Genomic DNA, 25707 nt, shown 5'->3' with positions numbered 1-25707 from the left:
CTGTTGGGTCATACGGTAAGTGTTTAATTTTGTAAGAAACTGCCAAATTGTTTTCCATGGTGGCTGTACCATTTTCCATGTCCACAGGCAATGTATAAGAGATCTAGTTTCTCTGCATCCTTACCACCATTTGATATTATCACTATTTACATTTTTGCTATTCTAAGTGGTGCGTAGGCATATATTTTTGTGGTTTTAATTTGCAGTTTCCTAATGACTAATGATATTGAACAACTTTTCTTGCTTATTTGCCATCTGCCTATCCTTTTTGGCGAACTATCAGTTCATGTCTTTCAGCCATTTTTTAAATTGGATTTTTTTTTTTTACTGTTGAGTTTTGAGAGTTCTTTATATATTCTAGAAGATGCAAAACATTTGTCAGATATGTGGCTTGCAAATATTTTCTCCCAGTCTGCAGGTTGTCTTTTCACCCTCTAAACAGAGTCTTTCACAGCATGAAACAAATGGAGGCTTTAAATGGCCATTTCAGAAAAGCCTGACCTAGGCTTGAGAGCATCGGACACCGTCACTCCACTGGTTCCTGCTCACGAGGGCAGATCACGGGTTTAAATCCCATTTGGGTGCGCTAATTCAGCTTCACAATAGCTCACCCACCATGGGCTTAACGCTTTTCAGTGGCCACAGGTGAGTGTGTTTCAGGACATCACAAAAAGATAAGCTGAGAAAGAGTGGCGCACTGCTGCCAGAACAGCTTGAGGGGCAAGTCCCCACTGACCCAGAAAGTGAGTCAGTTGCATCACCCCCTTAGAAACCTGGAAAATGCATCATCATCGGTGTAGAGCGAGAGCCAGCATTCAAAACGCCAGGGGGCTTATCAGGCCATTTCACCACAACGTAAAGTAACAGGCAGACTTGAATTCATCTGGCGCCGTTGACCAACACAGGGAGCCAAAACACATATGGAATTCAAAATCAGAAATAACTCCAAATTTGAGTCATCTAATGTGCTTGTCTACATTGACTGCATTCACCAGATAAAAGTTCAATGCACTCTGTGGGGTGAAACAGCCTCTGCCTCAGGTTGGGAGTTGCTGCCATGGAGACCGCAAGAGTGGAGATTTTCTGACACATGGAAAGGAATGGATTATAGCTCCTTCTTATGTAAATTTCCATGGAGGGGAAAAAAGATTAAAAGGAAAATAATTCTGCTTTAGTCATTTTCCTTTAAGGTAATAAGATCCTTTGATCCCATCGTGGAGAAGAAGGCAACAGCTGTTTGTCACAAATGGTAAGACATTTTATTTGACATTTTGCAGAAACTCAATCTTTAGCTGTAATTTTGACCTAATGGTTACACTGAGTTGTTTTTAAGAGAAAGATAGATTTTCTTGAAGCCAATTGGCCTCAGATATGAAGAATGAAGAACTAATTGTACTAACCTCAGTTTCTGAAGTGGACAGGGAAATCTTACCTTCCTGCCTCTCTATGTTCAGGCTGAGTGGGTCAGAAGGAGAGTGTATTAGGTAAGAAAATTTATCAGTATTATTTATTGAACACTGGATTTGTCCTTTGGCATTCTGGCTGTAGTCCCCAACTTTCACGTGGCAATGCACCCTCACCTCAGCCCTCCGCCCATGTGGTCCCCTTGCTGAGCACTTTAATGAATGACTGCACCTCATTTTCACAGCTATTTGATGCACCTGCTATTATTACTCTTATTACCATTTTCCAGTGGGAAGCTGCTTCTTGGGCAGGGTGGATTTCCATCTGTGTCTCCTTTTCAGTGTCGAAAGCTGGTAAGTGAGGACACCAGGATTGGAACCTGGGTAGTCTGAGTCCAGAATCTCTATTTTCAAGTCTTCCTGCTCTCTGCTTCTGGCAAGTTTGATGTCCACTTTTGATCTTCACCTACATTCCAGAATAATAGCTACTTTTGGTTGTTTTCTCAGCAGCACAAGAGAAGTATGGAGAGATTTTTAGGTGAGTCATCTAGAGAAGTTAATATTATTTTGGGAATTCTACTGGCAGCTTCAGGTGGGGAAAATTTTGTTATTTTCTATCCTCCTCTATGTTCTAAAAGAAAGGGAAAAAAGATGGTGAGCGTAGAAAGATGTGACTGTATTCACTATTCACCCTTTGTCGGGTGATGAGTAAGCAGCTTGCAAAAGCAATGAAGTTTGGAACAATCCAGAGAACCAAACTTTCAGCTGCCAGAGATGGCACCTGGTATCCTGGGTACATCTACCTGTAGGGCCCAGAAAGAGCTGGAAGCCAAGTGCATGGATCAGGTCTGTAGGAAGGTGGGCGAGCCAGGAATCAGGTGTCAGGGGACATTTATTACCCATGGAAGCAGGTTTTTGTCAATTCCGTTCACTGCTGGATCACTAACACCTGGACTGGTGCCTGGCCAGGTGGTGGCTTGATAATCATTTGTTGAGTGAATCAAAGAATGAATGAATGAACAGCTGTAGCAGATGCTGGCAGGGCTTCCTATTTCTTCCATCACCATAAAGGTGAAAGACATCATAAACAGGAATTTAGGCAATCCTCAGAAATTTTCAGCTGCCATATATCTTGACTTGATGCTTCTAGTATTTATTTGTAATTCAATCTTTCTTTTTAAATAGTTGACCAAGTGTGGTGGCTCATGCATGTAGTCCCAGCACTTTGGGAGGTTGAGGCAGAAGGATCACCTGAGCCCAGGAATTTGAGACCAGCTTGGGCAACATAGTGAGACCTCATCTCTTAAAAAAAAAAAATTAGCTGGGTGTGGTAGTGCCCACCTGTGGTCCCAGCTACTCTAGAGGCTGAGGTGGAGGATCGCTTGAGCCTGGGAGGTTGGGGCTGTAGTGAGCTTTGATTGCATCTCTGCACTCCAGCCTGGGTGACAGAGAAAGACCCTGTCTCTAAAAAATTAAATAAATAATAAAAAAATTAAAAAGTAACTCCCTTTTCTTTATTTTCAGGCTTCCTTCCCACCTGCTAATTCAAACAGTTTACAGCCAAAAATATCTTACCTTGATCCTGTTTCTTTCTCTATAACCTCTTTATTTCTGTTTCTTTCAATCAAATTTCTTAGGTCATCTACAATTTTGTTTCTACTTTTTCTATGCATGCCTCAATCCATTGCCAACTCCTCAACCTGCCCCAAGTCCCCACAACTCCACCAAAAGTAATTCTAACATTTTACCAATCCATCACAGTTTTTTATAAAAAACTTAAGAAATATACTTTAGTTGAATTTGAAAGAGTTGCCTACTTGTGTTAAATATTTCTTTCCTTGTGTCTGGGATATCATTCGATTCTGATTCTATTCCTAATTCTCTGACCACCCTTTCTTCGTAGATTTCTCTTCCTTTGTTCAGCCTTTCACATCCTTGGAGTTCCATCCTCTGGTGATTGTCCTGTTCCATACATTCTCCTTATATGAGCATTGTGTTTTAGCTTATGAATGGTCACATGACCTATCCAGGCCAATCAAAGTCTTCCATGAGACTTTTGTTTGTTTATTTATTAATTTATTTATTCTTCCACATGCCATCTCATTTAACCTGGGACTTTTGTCAGAATTATCAGGAAAGACATTCTTCTTTCTTGGCAACAGTTGACTTTTAGGGTCACAGTAGTCTGGGGCTGCCAGGGACCATGTTCTCCATTAGCAGAGAGCCTGGCTGAGAATAAAGTCAAAACATGGGAAAGCAGGATGGAGAGACACACTGTCATCATGTTACCCCTGGATCTAGCCATATTTGAGGCTTAAACTTTCCTGGACTCTAAAGATATGGAACTAACATATCTTTTTAAATAATTTAAGCAGGTTTGAGTAAAGTTTCTGACACTTGCAACCAACAGTCCTGAAAAAGATACCTCTACTCAGTCTTCCTATTTCCAATCTCGTAACTCCAACTTGATGCTGCCAGAAGGAATGATATGAGATACAGAACAGGTAGTGCCATTGCCCTGTGTAAGACCTTTCAATGGCTCTCTGGAGCCTATTCAGGAGCGTGAACTCAAAAGCCTTGAGGGAGCAGGCTGATGGCATAACTGAGGGAAACAGTCCATGTGTAAGATAATAGAAAGGGGGAGATCCAGTGTTCAGCCCTGGAGTATGCCCTGCCTCCAGTCATTCATACTCAGAATGCAAACCCCAAGTGCCTGCCAATCAGAACATGTCTGGAGGTTGGATTTGGCCTCCAGCCTCCAAGTTTGCAAGCTTTGGCTTATGTTGCAAGTTTAAGCTCCTGCAGACAGCCCTGGAGGCCTTTGTGACCAGGCCTCTAACACTTCACAATATTCGTTTCCTGTCATTAGATGCTGTAGTGACACTAAGTTGGTGCCCACATCGTGTTCTTTTACAGTCCTATGCTTTTGCTCATGTTGGCCCCTTACCTGGGACCTTGGCCCACTCCATCCTTTCTATCATGATCTTCATCTCACTAAATCCTATCTGTTCTTTAATATTCATCTCAGGTGTCACCAGCTCCAGGAAGCCTCCTCTTGATGAGACAGGTGCCCCTCCTCCATGCTCTCATGGCCTGCTTTATGCCTCTCTGTCATTGCCTCTGACATACATGGCAGACCATGTTGATTACTCACCTACAACCATTCCTCCTCCTGCTTACTTGCTGGCAGAATTTGCCTCTCTCAACCAAAGCTGAAAACACCTGATATTTTCTTTCCCAACCTGCCTTATAGCTAAAGTCTGGGGATGTGATTTAATTCTTCTCAAAGAGATATGATGGGAAATCTGCCAAGGAATTCTTGGGGAAGTTTCCTCCATGACTACAAAGGAGTGATCTTTTTCATGTCTGCCATTAGATGTAGTTTTGTGAGGATGTGATGGTTGGAGCTACGGCAGCCACCTTGAAGCTATGAGGGGAAAGCCAAGAGAATCATAGAGGTGGTGCACTGGATCCCTGCCATTCCTGAACTGCCAAACCAACCTGGGAACATTCTCCCCCAGATTTTTGGATATGTGAGATATAGTAATAACCCCCGATGCCTAAGTCACATTTTGTGTGTGTGTGTGGGTGGGGAGAGGGGGTGGTATTCTCTTACTTGCAGGCAAACACATTCTAAATGATTCAGCATTCAGCAATGTTCACATTGCCTGTGCACTTTCTCTTCCATTATTCTGTAAGTTATTTGTGGGGATAGATGATCTTATAATCTCTGGTCTAGCATAGAGTCAGAAGTCAGTAAATGTTCACAGAAATACTTTTTTTTTGCATAATTTTTCCACTGAGAGCTCCAGTAAAGGGTGAGTGCCAGATAACATCTGTCCCATTTTGGTGATAGCCCCTGAGTGTTGGTGAGTGGAAAATATGTCAGGGAATGTTACATGACTAACACCCCAGGATTTATGGGAATGAAGAATCTGATACAAGTGTTACATCATCTCAGTAGAATCGACTAGTGCTACTCAAATTGTTTACTCAGACTTTTCTTTATGTGAAAGCTTACTACCAAGCCCAGCGTGTATGTCAGATAAAAGTGTGGTGCATTGGTTAGAGAAGGGAAGGGATGATGAGGTGCTTACAGTCCCCCTCATCCATGCTGGGCCTGTCTCCTTTCTTGGTGTGATCCTTGCAGCCCCTTTTCTGACCTCCTCCCCTGGGTCAGTGGGCAGACAGTTAATGCTGCTTTTATGATCTCGAATCCATCAAACCCCTTGGTTTTCCCTTGGTCTTCAGCTCTTTTATTAAAAGTTGGAGGTCACCATTAGCCTTTTGGAGGTCTATGAGATTCCAATTTTATTGGGATATTTAGAGAACTGAACCAGCTTTGGCTAAAACTGGTGCAGCAAATCAAAAAGGCAAAGCCATTTCGAAGACTCCATTTGGCAGTCCCAGTCCTTCAAGTATATACATTTAATTTTATGGTTTGTTCCACAAATTTGTTGAATTTTTCATACCAAAGGAAGTCTTCGTATTTTGGAAAGCTCTGTAAACTAAGAGCAGACATTCTTATATGGCATTTGGGCTCTTTTGTTCTTTTTTTTTTTGAGACAGGGTCTTGCTCTGTCATCCAGGGTAGAGTGCAGTGGTGCTAACATGGCCCACTGCAGCCTTCAACTCCTGGTTCAAGCGGTCCTCCCACCTCAGCCTCCAGAGTAGCTGGGACTACAGGTGTGCACCACCACACCCAGCTAATTAAAAAAAAATTTTTTTGGAGATGGGGGGTGGGTTTCACTATGTTGCTCAGGCTGGTCTCAAATTCCTAGCTTCAAGCCATTCTCCCACCTTGGCCTCCCCAAATGCTGGGATTACAGGCATGAGTCACTGTGCCTGACCTCTTTTGTTCTTAATAAAGGGGAAAAAATCACTTGAGGTTCCAATATGGACTCACAGAGAAGACATTCCTCTTTCACATTTCTACACATTGTTAACATAAGTCTGAGTCTTCTCAGATCTTCTGACTCTGAAATTTAGGTAGTGGAATCAGACCTTCACATGATCTAGATCTCAGAGTTTGAAAGAACAGGTGCTCTCAGGGTGGAGAGTTTGTGTGGGGCGGGGTGAAGGATGTTATGGGGATAGCATCATACCTAGATCACTAATGATCACACACAAAAGAAGGCCAGTCTCTCTCTGTCTCTGTCTCTCTGTTTTCTAAAGAGGAGGAGATTAGATTGTATTTTCAGTTTTTCATGGCCACTGGCTTCCCTTTAGCTTCAGGAAAGTAAATTTTAGTCTCTCAGCCTGGATGAATTGCAACCCTGACCAACGAACTACCTGATATACTCAAGTTCTTGGCCGAATTGCCCTCACTTTTGTGAATCCTATCTCTTCCCCCGGGCAGCAGCGTTCCTGAAGCCCTCTCAACTGCAGTCTGTTCTTTCTCCAAGATGTTTCCCAAGATGAAAAGATGCTGTCGTTTTCCTTTTTGATGAACAATACAACTCTGAGATCTTTACACTGTTTTCTTCATGTTATAACTCCTTTGCAGCCCATTAAACATCCCTCTGCCTGCCCATTCATCCAACAGATATTTGCTTTTTATTTGCCAGATATTGTTCTAGGAGCTGAGGATACCGTAGGGAACAAGCCAGGCACACCCCTGTCGGCATAGAGTTTACATTTTAGCTTGGGGACAATAATAAATAAATACTAAATATAATGTCAGATAGTGAAAGCAATATGAAGGAAAATTGTGGTGGCCGCGAGAACGAGCCTCTGGGATCTCATGCTGCAGAGCGTGAAAGCAACTGAGAACCTCGGCAGCTGCATTTGGGAATGCACCACTGTGTTTGCACTGGGACTGGTTCCCCTCAATGTCCCAGTGTGGCAGGGACACTGAGGCAGACTTGGGATTTCTTGATGGGAAAGTTTGGCTTGAGTACTCTCTGAAGGCCTTGCTGGAATTTTTGTAGAAGTGTATTCTAGTCTGAAATCCTTCCTCTCTCCCACCCTCCTTTCCTTCCCTCTCTCCTTCACTTAGGGGCAGATCTTCACTGCAGTTTGGCAGCTCTCCCAACCAGTCCCAGTTCACTCCCTTCGTTTTCTCACATATGAGAAACTCTAATAAAAGTTTACATATTTTTTTTTTTTTTGAGATGGAGTTTCACTCTGCCACCCAGGCTGGAGTGCAGTGTCATGATCTCAGTTCACTGAAGCCTCTGCCTCCTGGGTTCAAGAGATTCTCCTGCCACAGCCTCCCAAGTAGCTGGGACTACAGGCACCTGCCACCATGCCTGGCTAATTTTTTGTGTTTTTAATAGAGACAGGGTTTCACCATGTTGACCAGGCTGGTCTCGAACTCCTGATGTCAGGTGATCTGCCTGCCTTGGCTTCTTAAAGTGCTGAGATTACAGGCGTGAGCCACCGCACCCAGCAAAGTTTACATTTCTTATTCCATTCTCAAGCTGACACAAGACTAATGCAGCCTGCAAGAATAGAGAGTGATATGGAGTGGGGGCTACTTTAGATAAGTGGCCAGGGAAGGTGACATCGTCTAGAGACTTGATTGGAATGAGGAAATGATCAGAGCAAACCCCTGGGGGGAGGAGCGTTTACAGCAGAGGGAAGAAGGAAGAGCATTCATCCACTCAGAGACTTGGGTTTCTCCGGGTTCCCTTCAAAACTGCTGAGGGGCGGCAGTGGGGCTGGGTCCCTTCCAACTTGCTCCCACCATCTCCCTTCCATTTGGAAGGCTCTGTCTTTAACCGCTTTGCATATTTGGCTTTACCTACGATTTCATGTGAACAAAGAGTTCCAGGTTTAAAAGAAAAACACTCTGGAAACCACTGCCCCGGAGGCACTCTGTGATCTCTGCCCTGTTTTATGACTCTCTCAGTTCACTGGCCATGCAGAGAATGGGCAGTGGAAGAAATTACCTCTATTTGGAAGCCTCATTGTTCCACTGAGATACTGGATTAGTGTGAGGCAGGTGTAGATAAGGGGAATTAGAGTAAGTGATTAAAGGACTTGAAGCATGGACTCTGGTAGAGAGGGTGGGGCAGGATCATTTGGGGGCTTTTCACGCTAAGCTCAGAAGCCCTGCAGTTGGACAGCAGCCAGAGGAACTGGCATATATCAAACAGACAGAAATGGACAAAGGATGGCTGTGAGCGCTAAGTTTTGGGGAGGGAGTGGGAGGTAAAGGGTAGCCTTCTGTGTGAACCAGAGAGGAGTTTCCAGAGGCAGTGGAGGATAACAGCTGTGCTCAAGGACTTCAGTTTCAAAATGCAAAATATTAATATTGCCCAGAAGAAAAATGCTAGAATTCACCTGTTACTGGTGATTGGTTACTGAATGTATAAAAATTTCCTGGCACTTTGTTAGTGACTTCTTTGGTGGTAAAACTTTATCTCTCCCTCCCCCACCCCCCAAGTTTTCAGAAGAAAGAGACTGGCAGCCATAATGCAAAGACTGACCTGGATGTGAGAGGTTTTTTATTCGGTCCTTTTAGGCTGGGTAGGGAACATCAGCATTGCTGATAGGAAGTGAATGTATAACACACTGAAATGAAGGTGTGTTCAGCCAGTGAACTCAGGGAATCCTTGAGGTATGTTTTAAAATCAAGTTTGTTTATAAATGAGAGGTTCAACTCCAAAGCCTTAAACATACAAGAGTCTGTTGTCTCATATAAAATATTTTGGAGATGGGTAGTAAGTACAAGGCTGCTAAGGCAGCTCCATGCATTATCAGAGATCCAAGAGCCTTACGCTTTCTGCTTCGCCATATGTACTTTCCATCCTCAAGGTCCAAAATGGCTGCTAAAATTCCTGCCACTACATCTGGATCCCAGGCAGCAGGAAGGAGAAATGGAAGAAGACCTGTCCTGTCCCTGAGACAATGCCATTCAGCATGTTCCATACAACATCTCTGCTTATTGATCACTGGCCAGAACTTGGCAGAGATGAACAATGAGGCTTTTTTGTCCTGCTTTTTATGTTCTGCTAAAGACAAAAAGAAAAAAAAGTATGTATTTATAGTCTACCTGATTTTAATAAAGGATTGAGTGCAGCCTAAGGCATGTGCATGTTATCCTGTGGGTAACAGGGGCCACAGATAGGTTGTGGCTAATGGAACATGGCTGAAGGGACTGTGCCAGTTCTGAGCCTCAGGAGGCACTGCTGTTTCTTCTTGCCCTTCTGGGACTTTCACCATGGGAAGAACCCACAGTCTTGGGGCCTTTTTCAGCCTGGGTTCCAGAATGAGATGCATTCTGAACATGAAGATGGGGCAGATCTGAACTTGACCCATCACCTGAAGCCAAACTGTCCAAACCATCTCTTAAAGCTATGAGCAACAAATAAATGCTAATTTTGTGTGCCTCAGAGATTTGTAATTGATATACAGCATCATTGTAGCAGAAGCCTGCGAATGCCCCTGGTAACTAGATTCCTCTCTATTCTCTCATACTGTGAGTGCTAGACAGGGGATGTGGCCAGTCCTGCCTGTTCGGTATACCAGGTGACCTCAGAGATTGTGGGAGGGATGTGCCATACAGAAATGTCATTGCACAAAAGAGAAATGCAGTGCTCATGTGCATGTGACAGCTGGCACTCAGGTGAGCACCAGGGATGGTTTAGCTCAGGGACTCTCAAACTCAGCACTACTGACATTCTGCTGTGGGGGTCTGTCTGGTGCATGGAAGTTAAGAAGTGTCCCTGGCCTCCACCCACTAGATACCAGTGGCACCTCCTCCCTCCTATGCTGTGACAATCAAAAATGTCTCCAGACATTGCCAAATATACCCCGTGTGGCAAAATCACTCCCAGCTGAGAACCACAGATTTAGCTGATCCGGCGTCAGTTCTTCTGATATGACCAGAAAATGATAACTAATGACACCACTTATTGAGCATGTAATGAATTCCAGGCACTTGGTTAAGCATTTTCAGGGATTAATTGAAGTTGGAAGGTTTATGAATGAGGAAGCTCAGGACCGAGAGAAGTAACTTGCTCCAGTAACACGTTTAGTCCATGGTGGAGCTAAGGCCAAGCTGCCGGACTCCAGGATTCATGCTCTTGACCATACTCCATACTGCCTCCCCCAGAAACTAACCCCTTGAGTGAGTCAGGAAAAGATGCATCGACACAAGTGTTACTCTTGTGAATATCACTTGAATTCTGTATGTGTGTCTTATAGTAGCAAAAACAGTGTGGGCTTGTTCAGCTGCGATTCTCGCTCCCCTTACATAGCTGTGGAATAACCTCGATAGTCACTGTCGTGCTTCCCTGCCTACCTGAGTGGGGCTACACAGACTGCGGGACGTATCCAGCCTCTTCAGGCCTTTTCTGAACAACTCAGTCCTACTTAGTGAAAACGTGTTTCGAGATCCTGCACCTCTTTGATGATAGAGATAAAAAGCCTTAAAAGGGTTTCTACCCATTAGTCTAGCAATTCCACTTCTTGGAATTTATCCTTAGGAAGGAATCAAATATGTCAAATCAAACAAAGAGTTATGCATAGGATATTTGATTTTAGTGTGATTTGCAAGAGCAAACATTGAATACGATATTGGGCAAATAAATTACAGCATGTCCAGATGGTGGTATGTTCGACTTGTAGATGAATATTTTCTTCCAAGGGAAAAACTTCATGATATATTATTCTTTGAGGAAAAAAAAAGATTCGAATACCATGTAGCATATGATCCCAATTTTGGAAATTGTGTATATATTACACCATCATATTGAACAAGCAGGGACTTGTAGGATGCAACAGAAACGAATCGTATTTTTGGTCTCCCACTGTCTTGTCAAGCTTGTTCTGCAGTATTTATTCTGCTCCTTGATAAAAGTGGGGCAAGTTCTACGACGTCTTTTGTCGCTCTTATCTAAGAAAACATGATCCAGTTACTTCTTCCACGAAAACCCAGTCTCCACTGGTAATTCATATGCCCATTTCAGGATAAGGACCCAAATCCTCCCATCGACACTGCAAATGAAAATTTCCTCCCTCTCCCAGCTTTGCTGCATCAGGCTGGCGCCTGCAGTGAGAAGGGGTTGTGGGGCTGTGCGCCTCTTATCTGCTTCACCTGGTGCTTCCATTTTCCCTCCATACTCCCCCCACCCCTTGGCTTCTCCAGGATTGGCCAGGGCAAGAGGGGAAGAGAGGAGGGAAGCGGGTGGGAAGAGACTCACTCCGCTGGTGGTGGTCCAGCCATCTGGGGTTGACAGATGACTCACCTCATGGGTTCCTTCATGGGTAATTTGCAGCAACCGCCTCTTTCTGCCTTTTGCTTGGCTGGGAGCATGCACCTCTTCTGATCGTTCCTCCACTGCTTCTCCCTCACCCCCTAGCATCTGGCGCCACACCTCCCAGGCCAGTCCTGCTCCATGGGAAACTCACACTTGCTTTGCCCTGACAAACTCGGGAAAAGCAAGTCTCCCTCAACACAATCACCTCGTCCCACTCCACCTTCAGCGCAACTGGCCTGCCGCCATCTCTCGCCCTTTAGATTTCTCAGAGTGAGCCAGACATCAATCTATGGAGTCTCCCATGATCCAGGGAACATGCTGCAAGCCTTCCAGGAGGTCTCATGGAAGCCCCTTCACCTAGGCTTGAGGTGGGAAGAAACAGCCTCTCCTCAGGAGGTTGGGGAGTGTAAGGATTGGCAGCTCTCTCTCCAAATCCTTGTCTAATCCCAGCCCAGCTCCAAATTCTTTTTTTTTTTTTTTTTTTGAGACGGAGTCTTGCTCTGTTGCCCAGGCTGGAGTGCAGTGGCGCAATCTCGGCTCACTTCAAGCTCCGCCTCCTGGGTTCACGCTATTCTCCTGCCTCACCCTCCCAAGTAGCTGGGACGACAGACGTCCACCACCACGCCCGGCTAATTTTTTTGTATTTTTTTTTAGTAGAGACGGGGTTTCACCATGTTAGCCAGGATGGTCTCGATCTCCTGACCTCGTGATCCGCCCGCCTCGGCCTCCCAAAGTGCTGGGATTACATGCATAAGTCACCACACCCGGCCTCCAAAATCTTTGAAGTTCGGGTCGTGGATAGATTGGGGTCCTAAAACCTGTTTCTGACTACCTCCTATGTAAGTCTTTGTGGTCTTTCACCTTTCCTTAGAAATGGGGTGCAGTCATTCTTGGTGTCTTGGAGCCTTGGCTGATACTAAAACAGAACCTGTTTTAACACCCTGTTTTGCACAAACACAGAATGAAGAGGCAGGCGATATGCCTGTCAGTCTTGCAGAGGCGTCCGGGAAAGAGAAGATGGGGAACTGGATAGCATGATTTCCAGGGTTCCTTCCAACCCAGAGATTGTATGGCAGGCTGGCAGGGAAAAAGAGAAAGCACTGGACATGTTCCCTGACTGTGCTATTAGATAAGACATGCACTAAGCACCCTGGTAGCAGACCATCACAAATGCTCTTGATGGTAATATAAATGCAATAACAATAAGTATGAACAGTCAAGCCTTGAACCGTTTGGAACGAGCTTTATGTCTCAGAGAATAGGGAGGAGTCAACTCACTGCTGTAGAAAGTTGCTGAGAGGAGGTAGATGTCAACTAAACTTGGTGTTCTGAGAGGACAACTTTAAACCTCCTTGGCCTCTCCTCCTGGGCAATTTGCACTTGTTTGTTCTCCCAAATGCCTCCTTGCCAGGAAATCAGTCCCAGTCCCTGTAGTTGGAGGTAAAGTTGTCATCTACTTTTTGCCATTGCACTTTACACTCCTTTTGTGCATCTTGTCTTATAATTGAGTGGAAGCCTCAGAAGGACAAGGGCTTCTTTCTTTACTCACAGTGATATTTCTTCTCTGGGCCTGGCACATGGGGACACACACATACATGCACACACACACAAGCACACGCACACACACATGCATGTGCACACGCACACACACACGCGCACACATGCACGCACGCACACACGTGCACATGCATACGCACACACACACACGCACACACATGCACACACATGCACATGAGCACGTTGATATTATTCTTTTGTCCACAGCACTGAGTTAGCGGTTGGCTGAGTCAGGGTTGGAGCTGGGTTTCTGGGTTTCCACTGCACAGCTCTTTCTATCTCCTCCCCTGGACTCTCCAATCTCTGGCTTCCCAGGTCTCTGTGCACCAGGAGGCTGGAAAGCACTTTGCTGGATATTCCAATTCTATTGGCATTTGTGACTGAGGACATGTGCCCAAATTCGTCCTGTGCATTTCCAACTCAGAGCCTTCTGGAACGGAGGTGCTCCCCAGAGGTGGGGAAAATGCAGCCGGAGGAGAAGGGTCACAGAAAGCTACACAGCCGGCGCTGGTCATGCTGAGCAGAGCAGGCCCTCCCGTCCCAGTGGCCCTCCCTTCTGTGTACATTTAATGAGCTTTTGGCTGTGTTTCAAGGAGACCTGGCCTTGGGCATGGGGTATGGAAATGAACTCCTGAGTGAGCTCTCTAGGAGAAAAATAAAGGCCTGGCCTTGGGCCTGATTGGAGCCCCACGACTCTGCCAATGCTATGTAGAGAAAAAGGCAGTTGTGTTGAGTTACCGCATTTCAAAGTAGAGGCTGTAAACTCTCTCATTTTATGGGTGGAAACCAAGGCTCAGAGAGGGGTTCTGATGCCCAAGTTTATGCATCTGGCTTAGCAGTAGATTCAGTCACCACTAGACTCTGCAGAGCCACTACAGAGGCCAGCTGGAGAGGGGTCTGAATCCCTGCCAACCTTGTTCAGTGCCACCTCAACTTCGGAGAGCTCCCGGCCTTCTCGGGTAAATTATAATAGATGCTTCTGCACATCCTGCCTCTGCATGTATCCCTCTGTGAGCCACGTGTCCCTGGAGAGCCCGCACCATGTGTTTATCATCCCTGGATTACCAAGAGAGGGCCCATTGTGGGCCCACAGGGATCCCAGGGTGGGTGGGGCACTGGCACCAGGGCTGGCTTTTCCAAAGAAGTCAGGCCCAGCTCTTCCTGCCAATGCGCTTCCTTTCTCTCTCCTTTCATCTCCTGAACCTCAGAAAGCTGAGCAGTTTCTGTGGAGGATACCATCCTGTTCATTCTAGGAGGGCAGCCTGCCAGGAGCAGCAAAATTTCTGGCCCATTTCCCAATGCAAAGGACAACTGGGAAATGGCCTAGAACAGTGCTGTCCAATAGAAATGTAATGTAAACTATACATTAATTAAAAACTTTCTAGTAGCCACATTAAACAAAGAAAAAAGACACAGGTGAAATTGAGTTTAATAACATATTCTATTTAACCTAAGATATCTAAAACATCATTTCTGCATGTAATCAATATAAATAATTATGAATGAGATACTTTGCATTTTTTATATTGAGTGTTCAAAATCTGGTATGTATTTTATACTTATGGCACATCTCAATCTGAACTCTAAATTTTCATAGAAAATATTTGATCTGCATTTCAATTTCATAAAACTTACAATTGAAACAATAGAGCCATCTCTCTGCATTGTTCTAAACATAAAGTTTTTTCAATAACTGACTTGTCTATTTAAAAATTTACATTTACATTAATTAAAGTAAAAATTTAAAAAGGCAGTTCCTCAGTCACACTGGTCACTTCTTGAGGGTCAAACACAGGCTCAAGAAGGTGCGGAGGGAGCTCTGTCAGAACGTGACTGAATCAGGTGTGTTAGGCTGTTCTTGCACCATTATAAAGAAATACCTGAGACCAGGGTTGTTTGTTTGCTTTTTGTTTGTTTGTTTTTGAGACAGAGTCTTGCTCTGTCACCTAGGCTGGAGTTCAGTGGCATAATCTTGGCTCACTGCAACCTCTGCCTCCTGGGTTCAAATGATCCTTGTGCCTCAGCCTCTGGAGTAGCTGGAATTACAGGTGTGCCCCACTGCGCCAAGCTAATTTTTGTATTTTTAATAGAGACTGGGTTTTGCCATGATGGTCAGGCTGGTCTCGAACTCCTGACATCAAGTGATCCACCTGCCTCGGCCTCCCAAAGTGCTAGGATTATAGGCGTGAGCCACCGTGCCCATACAAGACTGGGTAATTTATAAAGGAAAGAGGTTTAATTGGCTCGCGGTTCTGCAGGCTGTTTAGGAAGCATGGTGCCTGCATCTGCTTGGCTTCTGGGAGGCCTCGGGAAGCTTTCAATCAGGGTGGAAGGCAAAGGGGGAGCAGGCGTCTCACATGGCAGGAGCGGGAGCAAGAGACAGTGTGTGTTGGGGGGAGTGCCACACCCTCAAACAACCAGATCTTATTGAGAACTCACTCATTATTGTCCTAGGTGCAAGGACAGCACCAAGCCTTGAGGGATCCACCCGCCGTCATCCATTCACCTTCCACCAGCTCCCACCTCCAACACTGGGGATTTACATCTCAACATGAGATTTTGACGGGACACATATCATCAGGGGAGAAAGCCCAATGGCCCTCAGGGGTGGGGGCAGCTTCGCTCATTGTTTTGGTGTCTTAAAATACACGTCTCACTTATTTTCCTCAAAGTTTTAGGGATTGAAGGCCGGTCGCTGTCATGGTGAAGGCTGGGCTAGCTTCCAGCACAGTCTTCAGTGGGCTTTCACGGCTCCGCATTTTCAGCAGCACGGGGAAGTTTGGGCAGCACTGATTTTGCCAGGGAGACTGGGAGGATTCGTACTCTGGGGAGAGTCTCCTGGGTCCAGGGACCCCAGAGAATGCCTGCAGGGTGTGGAGGCCCTTGAGCGGACAAGGGGAACAGCTGCTCCCCCTCCTGGGAGCCAGAGGAACACCAGTCCTGCCGGGCTGCAAGTGATCATAGCAGGGCTGAAGGCAGCCTGTTCCAGGGTGGAGGCGGGTGGACAAAGGGCTGAGGAAAAGCTGCATCTTTTTTGAACTTCCAAGTCTCAGAACACAGAGGCCCTTGACTTTGGAAGTACAATGACATGAGTACAGAAAGGAATCTTAGAGAGTAAGATTATTTAATGCAGTTTGGCAATTTTCAAGTACTAAACAAAAATTATTTTTCTCCAGATTCTGTTAGGAATCTGCAATCACCTTCAGAAAGACTTCACATGTGAAAATATACATTTTCAGAAATGACATATCAAATCCTCCAGTCACTTACTCTATAAGCTGAAATTATGTACATAGTACAATAATGTACATAGTAAAAATTCAAAGCACACCGTAAGTTATGCAATGGAAAGTAAACATCCCCTCTTCCTCCCCTGGACATCTCTTTAAAATGTTCAGAGCAACCAGCAGATAGTAGCTGCTCAATAAATGCTAGTTTGCTACATTCGAATGTTGTAGGTGGACCAAAAAACTAACAGCAACATAAATATTCAATTAAACTGCAAACCAGTGGGGCCATGTGTGAGAAACGGAGATGTGGCAGCCAGGTTGAGCAATGCTGCTTTGGAATTTGGTGCTTTTGATTGCTGTTGTTTTTGAATTTTGCTTTAAAAGTTATTTAATCCACACCCTCTACCAAACACTTAGAGAAGGCTCTCTGATTGTGCCCATCTGGAAGCTTCTGGAAACAGGGTGCCCAGGGTAGTCGGGCAGGCAGGGACATTATTTTTCAGGGCCTATGGCGGGCAAGTGGTGAAAGGGCTAGTCTTGGATGCGACAGACCTGCCCCAGGAAAGAGAAAGCTATGAGCTGTGTTCTGTCTTTGGCAGCTGGGTTACATCACTTTAGGCCAATTTAATCCAACCAACATTCAGGCTAGTGGATGGGATAAGAAGAGACAGTTTTTATCTTCAAAGCGTTTGCATCTGAGGGCAACAAATGGCAACAAATCCACCTACTATAAAGTAATGCAAAGAATGATGGTCGCTGATGGCAAATTTCCCTGGAGTCCAAAGGAAGGGTCAGCAAACAATGGCCCACAGGCCAAATAGGGCCACCACCTATTTGTTTGTTTTTTTAATAGACTTTATTTTTAGAGGAGTTTTAGGTTCACAGCAACACTGAGTGGGAGGTTTGGGCAGCACTGATTTTGCCAGGGAGACTGGGAGGACTGGTACTCTGGGGAGAGTCTCCTAGGTCCAGGGACCCCAGAGAATGCCTACAGGGTGCAGAGGCCCCTTGAGCCGACAAAGGGAACAGCTGCTCCCCCTCCTGGGAGCCAGAGGAACATAAATAAATGTTCCCCAGAGGAACATAAATGATTGGCACATGATTGTCACTCATGGAGTCTATAGTTTACATTCTGGATCATTCATGATATACATTCTATGGGTTTGGACAAATGTATACTGATGTGTATCCACCATTGTAGTTTCATCAGGGTGGTTTCACTGCCCTAAAAATCCTCTATGCTCTGCCTCTTCATCCCTTTCTCCCCACCAACCCCTGGCAACCACTGATCTTTTTACTGTCTCCATAGTTTTGCCTTTTCTTGAGTGTCACATAGCTGGAATCATACAGTATGTAGTCTTTTCACACTGGCTTCTTTATTTTGTAATATGCATTTATGTTTCCTCCACGTCTTTTCATGGTTCGATAGCTCATTTCTTTTTAGTGCTAAATACTATTCCATTGTCTGGATAGACCAGTTTATTTATTCATTCACCTACTGAAGGGCATCTTGGTTGCTTCCAAGTGTTGGCAATTATGAATAAAGCTGCTCTAAACATCCATGTGCAGGTTTTTGTGTGGACATAAGTTTTCAACGGTTTTGGGTAAATACCAAAGACAGCAATTGCTGGATCATATGGCAAGAGTATGTTTAGTGTTGTAAGAAACCGCCAAGCTGTCTTCCAAAGTGGCTGTACCATGTTGCATTTCAACCAGCCATGAATGAGAGTTCCTGTTGCTCCACATCCCTGCCAGCATTTGGTGTTGTCAGTGTTCTGGATTACAGCCTGTTTGTTTTTGTAAATAAAGTTTTATTGGAATACAGCCATGCCCATTTGTTTATGTATTATCTATCACTGCTTTCATGCTACAACAGCAGAGTTGGCTGGTTATGATAGAGACAGAACAGCCATGAAAAAAAAGCCTAAAATATTTACCACCTGACTCTTTTCAGAAAAGGCCAATGCCTGGTCTAATGGAACAGCTATTTTCAATGGAGAAGCTGGGTAGGTGTTGGAGCGGCTCCTTGGAATGGAGAGAGTAGAAAGGGGAGCAATTCCAGACACAGGAAACAGACTGAGCAAGGACGGAGTGGCCTGGCCAGGTTGGAGGATTGGGGAAATGGGGCGGTGTCGGAGACTCAGCTCTTTAGGACTTTCCTCAGCTCTAAGCTGGAAGGAATTGAATCAATTTTTCCACAGCTTGTAGAAAAGACAGGATGAATGAGCTGATGTCTGTAAATGCTTCAAGCAAGATATGAGAAAAGCATCCCTTCACCCAAAACGCTATTTCTATTTTATTGTTAAATGGATGCTAATTTTTCTGTTTTCCTTTTCTCCTCCCAGCCCAGTTTGCCAATTTCATCCTTCCTATTGTTTTGCCTTAACTAAACAAAACATACCAGACATACCAGCACAAACTGTAATGTGTTTACTTACAGAAACATATTTTCATTCTTTTTCAAATAGGTGGTTAACTCCTAGGGTCCAAAATTCAAAAGGTTTAAAGAGCGTACAGAGAAACATTGCCCTCCTATTTGTAGCCTTCCTGTTCTTCACCCTGTAGGCAGCCAAAAGTACCAGTCTCTTGCATTGTATATCCTTCTAGAGATATTTTCTGCAGGTACAAATATTGGTGCAGATATTATTTTTCTTTCTTTTATCACAAATGATTATTTTATGTGTGTATGTACGTATCCTATCTATATATCTCATATATATATATGGGCACCATTTTGCAATTAGCTTTTTTCCTCTTAGTAACGGTTTTAGAAGTGTTTCACATTAATGCATCCAGAGCTTCCTCATTCTCTTTTTATTCCTTTCTAGTGCTTCATCCTGTAGATGTATCCTATTATGTTTAAGTGTTTTAGTGGCAAATCAGGGCTGTTGCTGTCTCCCACTTTCTTGCCAGCAACAAGCCCTGGATAGTGTTTATTGCTGGGTTCAGGGTATGGGGTCAATAGCAGTGGCTGGGTTCATGATGCTGATGGCTTTGAAACAGCTCTTTTGTGGCCCTTCGCAGGTGAAGTGAGAGAGAGAAGAGAGCTAGATTCCAGGAATCCTGCTGGCAGGGTTCTTCTGCCTGCTTTGGCTGCTGGGGTGGGGTTTGGCTGCCTAGGTGCGACGGCCTTGTCCCTGTGATTTCCCTTCCTCAGGTTGCTGGTGGGAAAAGGACCTGCTGGAAGTTGAAGACATCAAGATTATTCTGATATAGTGAGATCAGGGAGGCTCTATGGTGGTGGTGGCATTTGGCAGGTGTCTTAGCCATGGCTTTTTGATTGAAAGTTACAAACACCCATCTCCAACTAGCTTAAGCAAAAAAGGAGAATTTATGGGTTTATGCAGGCAAACAAAGACATTTAGGACTTGTAGCAGATACCACCAGTTACTTACACAATGTGTATTTCCTCTGTTGTCTCAGTATGCCAGTTAAAAATACTCAGCTCTTTGCACTTCCTTGCAGTGAGGGGTGGCCATGTGACACTGCTGAATATTGAGATGTAAGCAGAAGGATACAGGTTGGGTTTTCTGGGAATATATTAATTTTGCTTTCTGCCCTTCCAGTGTGGAATGTGGATATAACCCCAGAGATGTAGCACGCATCTTGGAGCATGAGGAGAGTCATGTGATGGGGATGGCGGGGGAAAGTGGTCTTTGACGTCATCATGGAGCCAGAGCAGCAGAGCTTGTCCACTGGCCTTTTAAATATCTGCTACCCAAGAAAAACAAACTCCTTTGGCTAAGCTCTGGAATTGGGCTTTTGCTGCTCACAGTGGAGTGGAGGCTTTGCCCTAATTCAGGGCAACTGAATTCTGGCATTTGTATAGTGTCAATTCTCCCCATCTCTTTCCAGTTTATTCTCTCAGAATCCTCCATGAGGCAAGGGACATAGCATCAGCAACTCTGGAATCTATCTTGTCAGCTTCCAATCCAGGGGAAAGAGAAAGCTAGCTATTCCTTTGATTCCAAAATGGAGAGGAAAACTCCAGGGAAGACATCTGATTAGTCTGTCTTGAAGGATCTTCCTTGAACCAACCTCTGTGGATCAGAGGATGGGGTAATATGATCAACCACATTATCAGATCAGCCTACCTGGCAGATGGAGTAGGGAGCAGTTTCTTAAAGGAGGAGATGGAATATTTTACCAGGAGTGGGAAAAAGCAGGCAGGCAGATGAAAACAACAGATGGTCCTTCAGCAGGCGCTGAAGGTTTACATGAGTGGAGAGGAAAGGCAAGGTGATTCAGGGGGACGGTCACCTCCTCCAAGAAGCCTTTTCGGACAGCCTGACTTAGCCACTTCTCTCTCCACCTCATCCACTCTTGCTTCCCTCACGGTAGTACATGAGACAGTGGTCTCTTCCTGGCAGCTTTGAAGGTGGGCACTTCTGGTCGATCCTGTATCCCTTCCTCCCATCACTAGCATGTGGCGGCCACTCCTTGTTTAGAGCAGTGAGTGAAGGGACAGGAGGAACAAAGACACAGAGGAAGAAAGTCACAAGAAAGACTTCGGTTTGCTTGGAATCTTGAGTGTATGCTTAAAAACCTAGCAAATCCCAAGATTCTTAAGGTGGGGTTAGGGTTAGATTAGAGTGGGACCCTGAATGTCAGGCTACGAAGTTTGTGCGATGGACAGTAGGGAGTCATTGAACTCTTTTGAGCAGGGGAGTGGCAAGGTCAGGGCTGCTGCACTCCTGTGCCTTGTTCCTTTGACCCCTGGCTGCTGTCTTTCTTTTCCATTCTCTGGCTTCTCCATGATTCTTCTTGGTCTGGTTCTTCACCTGTCTTGAACACCTTTAGTCCATGTTTCCCACCCCTGCTTTTTTTCTCCCCAAACTTCTTCACCAATCAGTTCTGGGCTGTTTCTGTTCTCTGTGCAGGGGAGAGAACAGTTTACCCTGGCTAGTGCCAAGTGGGTGTCCTTCCCAGGAAGGTTCCGTTTGAGCAGCTCTTGGCTGCCCTCTTCTGGGTACTGATGGATATAACCACCTGCTCTTCTGGAACTGGCTAGAAAGACTCGGGTCGCAGCCTTGCCTCATGATGCGACTTCTGTCTTTTTGTATCTGCCCACCAGATCCCCTTTAATTACTTAAAATCAGTAAGATTTTTTCTGAATGCCTACCAAGTGTTTAGATTTGTCTGGCGATAGCTACATATAGAATGCTTCCGACTTCCCACCGATCTAGATATTGTTCATCGTGGGATATAAGCCTTGCATAAATGTCAGAGCACTTCTTTTGCTAATTTACATGTCTGTCCTATTTATTTGACTGAACTGAGATCACTTTAGTTTTGAAAGCCATTGAAGAGGTAATGTGTTTGAACTTTATAAGTATTTAAGTCTTACATATTTATATTCCCCGGAGAGCATCTTCCCCCATAAATCACACCCTGATGCTTTCATCAAAGTACAGAAGTCTGTGCACATGTTTTTATTATTCACAATGGAATTAAGGCAATGCCCTAATTAATGATTTTGCTAAGAGGCAATTGCTGTTTTCAGGGAACTCGGACCTGTAACATGGATTCGAAGCCATTCCTGGGGTTTTTTGAGCTCGTAAAATGACGGATACACATTCCAACAGGATATCTGACTGGATTCTTGGCCTCACTGTGGGGGATAGAAATACTTTATTCTGAACAAGTTGCTTTCCTCAGGCCAAAGGCTAATTGCTGTCCCATTCTGATGAGCAGGCTGTCACTCAAACGCCTCGGCTCTGAAACCTGTAATCTCCTCACAGTGCCAAGATGACATCTTCCTTTCCTGGATCCACATTTGGAATTCCCCCATGCCTCCATTCATTCAAATCCAGCCCATTTTTTCAAGACCTATTTCTAATCTCTTTTCTCTGAGATCCCTTCCCTGCATCCTGACTTTTCTTTGTTCTAAACAATAACACTTCTTTCGTTTGTGGCATTGACTTAGCAAAACTCATGTATTATCTTGCAGCATCTTTTACTTTTTAAATAAAACCTTATTCATACATTTTGTACTGTCATTTAACTTTACAAAGTTTATGTTTCATGTCTTTAATTGGATCATAAAATCCATAATGCCAGAAACCATATCTTACACTTGGTTGTTTACCCCACAGAATGTTGAATATTTATTGCTATGTATTCAATAGATGAGCAGCAAATGCTCTTGATTGGTGGGTTGTTGTATCATTTGCCTATCTTAGCTCTAATTAGTATACTTGCCTGAGAAATTATTTACAAAAGACAGATTGGCCTAGGCCATCATTAACACTTTTCTGGAATATTTTCATGCATTTAGATGCTTTGCAAAATGTATTGCCCAAATGGCACTGTATGTCTATGTGTGCACATAAAAAAGAGAAGCCAAATTAAAATCATCCTTTTAATTTATCGTTGATGCATGATTATTTTAAAATTTAGTTTTAATTTTGATTAACTTTATACACATACATGATTTTCAGGGTTAAATAATTTTAGAAGGCATAGTGAAAAACAATAGACTCTTCTCTTGACTCATCATTTCCTGCTTCCTAGAATCAACATATTCAGCTCTTGCAGCTGGTTGTTCTGGTATTGCCTCCATGTCACTGGTATATGCTTATAGTGCTCCTTCTTTTTTGCCTAATGCTTTAAGCATTAACTGTTAGCCTCTCATTATTTTAGCCCTCTTTTACCACTTCTACCATGCCCCATCATGCAAGGTTCCTGAACCCCCGGACCCCCATGCTCCCATTATCCCACTACTGTTATTTCATAATTTTGCTTAGGTTAATATTCAGTGTGTGTATTTTCCTGTCCCTATAGATACTCTTCACAGCTGAACCGTGCTTACTTTTATTTTCTTGCACAATCTTTAGGTTTTCCCGACTGTTTTCTCTTCCTTTGTTTTGTTTTCTATCACTAATTCACTCCAAACTTTCTCCTCGGTTGTTTAAATTTCCTCTCAATACACTCGCTCACATCAGGTATTCTAACAAAGCCATCTTTCGATCATCTTTCCTGTGCCCTACTGAGCTGCTCCAATGTGGACTGGTTTATTCCTAGGCTGAGTACATGGCTGTACTTGGATCTCCCTTTGCCTTTATCTCTGGGATTGCCTTTGCTCTTTCTTAGATTGATGTTTTCATTTCCCAGACTCCATGTCTTCCTCTTTCTTGCTTTGCCTCCTAATTTTGGAATTATCTAGTAGCTTCCTTTTTTTTTTTTCCTTTTTCACATCAGATGGGAAATGTGCCAACGTCACAACAAGGTTTGAGGGAGGCACATCTCACGCACGGACATGAAAACCCAATCATCATGCTTATGAACTACAAAAGGATCTCCAGTCTGGGCTCACGGCAAGTAATTGTTTTGAGTCTTATGTCTGAAATGTTTGTATCCCACCCAAATATTTAATTGTTAACTTTGATAGGTGTAGAATTCTAGGCTAGAAATAATTTTTTTTTCTGCAGAATTCTAAAGTCATTGTTACATTATCTTTTTGCTTCTAGTGGGGCTGTTGAGAAATCCACAGTCATTTTGGTATTTTGAGCAATCATTTTTACCTTTTTCTGAAAAGTATTAAAATTCCCTCTTTTATGTCTATTGTTCTGAAAGTTTAAGATGATGGAACTTAGTGTGAGTTTATTTTTGTCTATTGTACTGAATATTTACTGTACCTTTTAAGTCTAGAAACTCATGCCCTTCAGTACTGATAAATTTCTTGGATTATTTCTTGTGTCTTTTTTCTTCTATTTTTCAAGTTGTTTTTCCAAAATTTTAGTTACTCAGTTGATGAACTCCTAGAATGATTTTCTATATTTCTTATCTTTTATATCATATCTTCCATCTTTTTGATTTTTCATTCTACTTTCTAAGAGATTTCTCTAAATTTATCTTCTAAGTATTTGACTGAAATTTTCATTCTGGCTGTGAAATTTGAGTTTATAATTACTCTCTTGTTTTACAACTGTTTTCCTTTTGCCAGAATATCGTTTTTATTGAATAAATTACAATAACTTCTCCTATTTGTCTGAGGATGTTGATAATAGTTTCCTTTTGAAGCTTTTATTTTCCTGCAGAGTTTTCTATAAGTTGCTTTTTTTTCCCCCTCCTAATATTTTGGCCTTTACAGTTGGCCCTTGAACAACATGAATTTGAACTGCCCGAGTCTGCTAATATGTGGATTATCTTCTGCTTCTGCCACCCCTGAGACAGCAAGACCAACCCTTCCTCTTGCTTCTTTTCCTTAGCCTATTCAACATGAAGATGACTAAGGTAAGGACCTTTGTGATGATCCACTTCCACTCAATACAAAATACATATTTTTTTCTCCTTATGATTTTCTTCACAAGATTTTCTTTTCTCTGGCTTACTTTATTGTAAGAATACAATATATAATACATACATGATAAAAAAAGTGTTTAGTGATTGTTTATCTTATTGGTAAGTCTTCCAGTCAAGAGTAGGCTATTAGTAGTTAAGTTTCTGGAGAGTCAAAGGTTGTATGTAGATTTTCAACTGCATGGGGGTTGGTACCCTTAACCCCATGTTGTTAAAGGGCCAATTGTATTTTTCAAGTTAGGGAATTTCCTCAGAGTTTTGGGGGTCATTGACTAAGGGCTCACATTTTGAAATGAGACACTTAAAAGCGAATTAGAAACTCAGTGTGTGAGGGTGGAACTTGTTAACTCTGAACTCACTACTTGTAAGGTGATTTGGCCAATCTGCTTCTCCAGGGGTGTTCTGTTGTTAGCGCTGCTATATCTTGGAGTATATAGACTTCCTAGAGAGGCGTGCTTCAGTCTCTGGCGAGCAGACTGTTAAGTCTGGCTTCTTATGCTCTGAGAGCTAAGGTCCTCATATTCAGTGCGTAACCTCTCACTTAATCTTCCTGTGTTCAGTACCCTGTCCCTGCCCTCAACAATGCTGTATACGCCCCACTATGCTTTATCCTTTCCAGGAATTAAGCCTTCAATTTTCTGGGTTGGGGAAGGGGCAGGATGAGAGGCCTGGGGAGGGTCTATCCACTTCTTAAACATACTTCCAGCCAGTCATCATGTCAACAGACTCAACTTCCCACCTATGTCCAGCGGTACCCTGGGATTCTGCAGTGAAAATCAGGCTTGTTCTTATTGTCAGCTTGGGGATCAGCTTCCTCATGTCTGCTAAGTGAGTTATCACTGGTTCATCTGCTTCCTAGAGCTCCAGATTTTATTCGTTTATGTTCTTTCTGGTTATCTTTTTCATTGACGTTTAATGCTTTAAAAAAATTTTCCAGCCGGGCGCAGTGGCTCACACCTGTAATCCCAGCACTTTGGGAGGCCAAGGCGGGTGCATCACCTGAGGTCA

At 43.8% G+C, this 25707-nt stretch overlaps 1 long non-coding RNA gene and 1 other non-coding gene across 2 annotated transcripts; one reads left to right on the top strand and one right to left on the bottom strand.

Moving 5' to 3' along the window:
• Nucleotides 1–1023: 1023 nt before the first annotated feature.
• LOC116813787 (uncharacterized) lies at nucleotides 1024–24608 on the top strand. Its single transcript, XR_004371049.1, has 4 exons — nucleotides 1024–1249; nucleotides 1649–1757; nucleotides 23599–23718; nucleotides 24491–24608. It is a non-coding gene; the product is annotated as an uncharacterized LOC116813787 (long non-coding RNA).
• LOC116814023 (small nucleolar RNA U13) lies at nucleotides 23593–23696 on the bottom strand. The gene has a single exon (XR_004371126.1). It is a non-coding gene; the product is annotated as a small nucleolar RNA U13 (small nucleolar RNA).
• Nucleotides 24609–25707: the final 1099 nt, after the last annotated feature.

This window comes from Hylobates moloch, unplaced genomic scaffold (assembly GCF_009828535.3).
Source record: "Hylobates moloch isolate HMO894 unplaced genomic scaffold, HMol_V3 SCAFFOLD_9, whole genome shotgun sequence".
Classification (NCBI taxonomy): Eukaryota; Metazoa; Chordata; class Mammalia; order Primates; family Hylobatidae; genus Hylobates; species Hylobates moloch.
The sequence above is the reverse complement of the archived record's forward strand: the minus strand, read 5'-3'. Positions and strand labels throughout refer to the sequence as shown.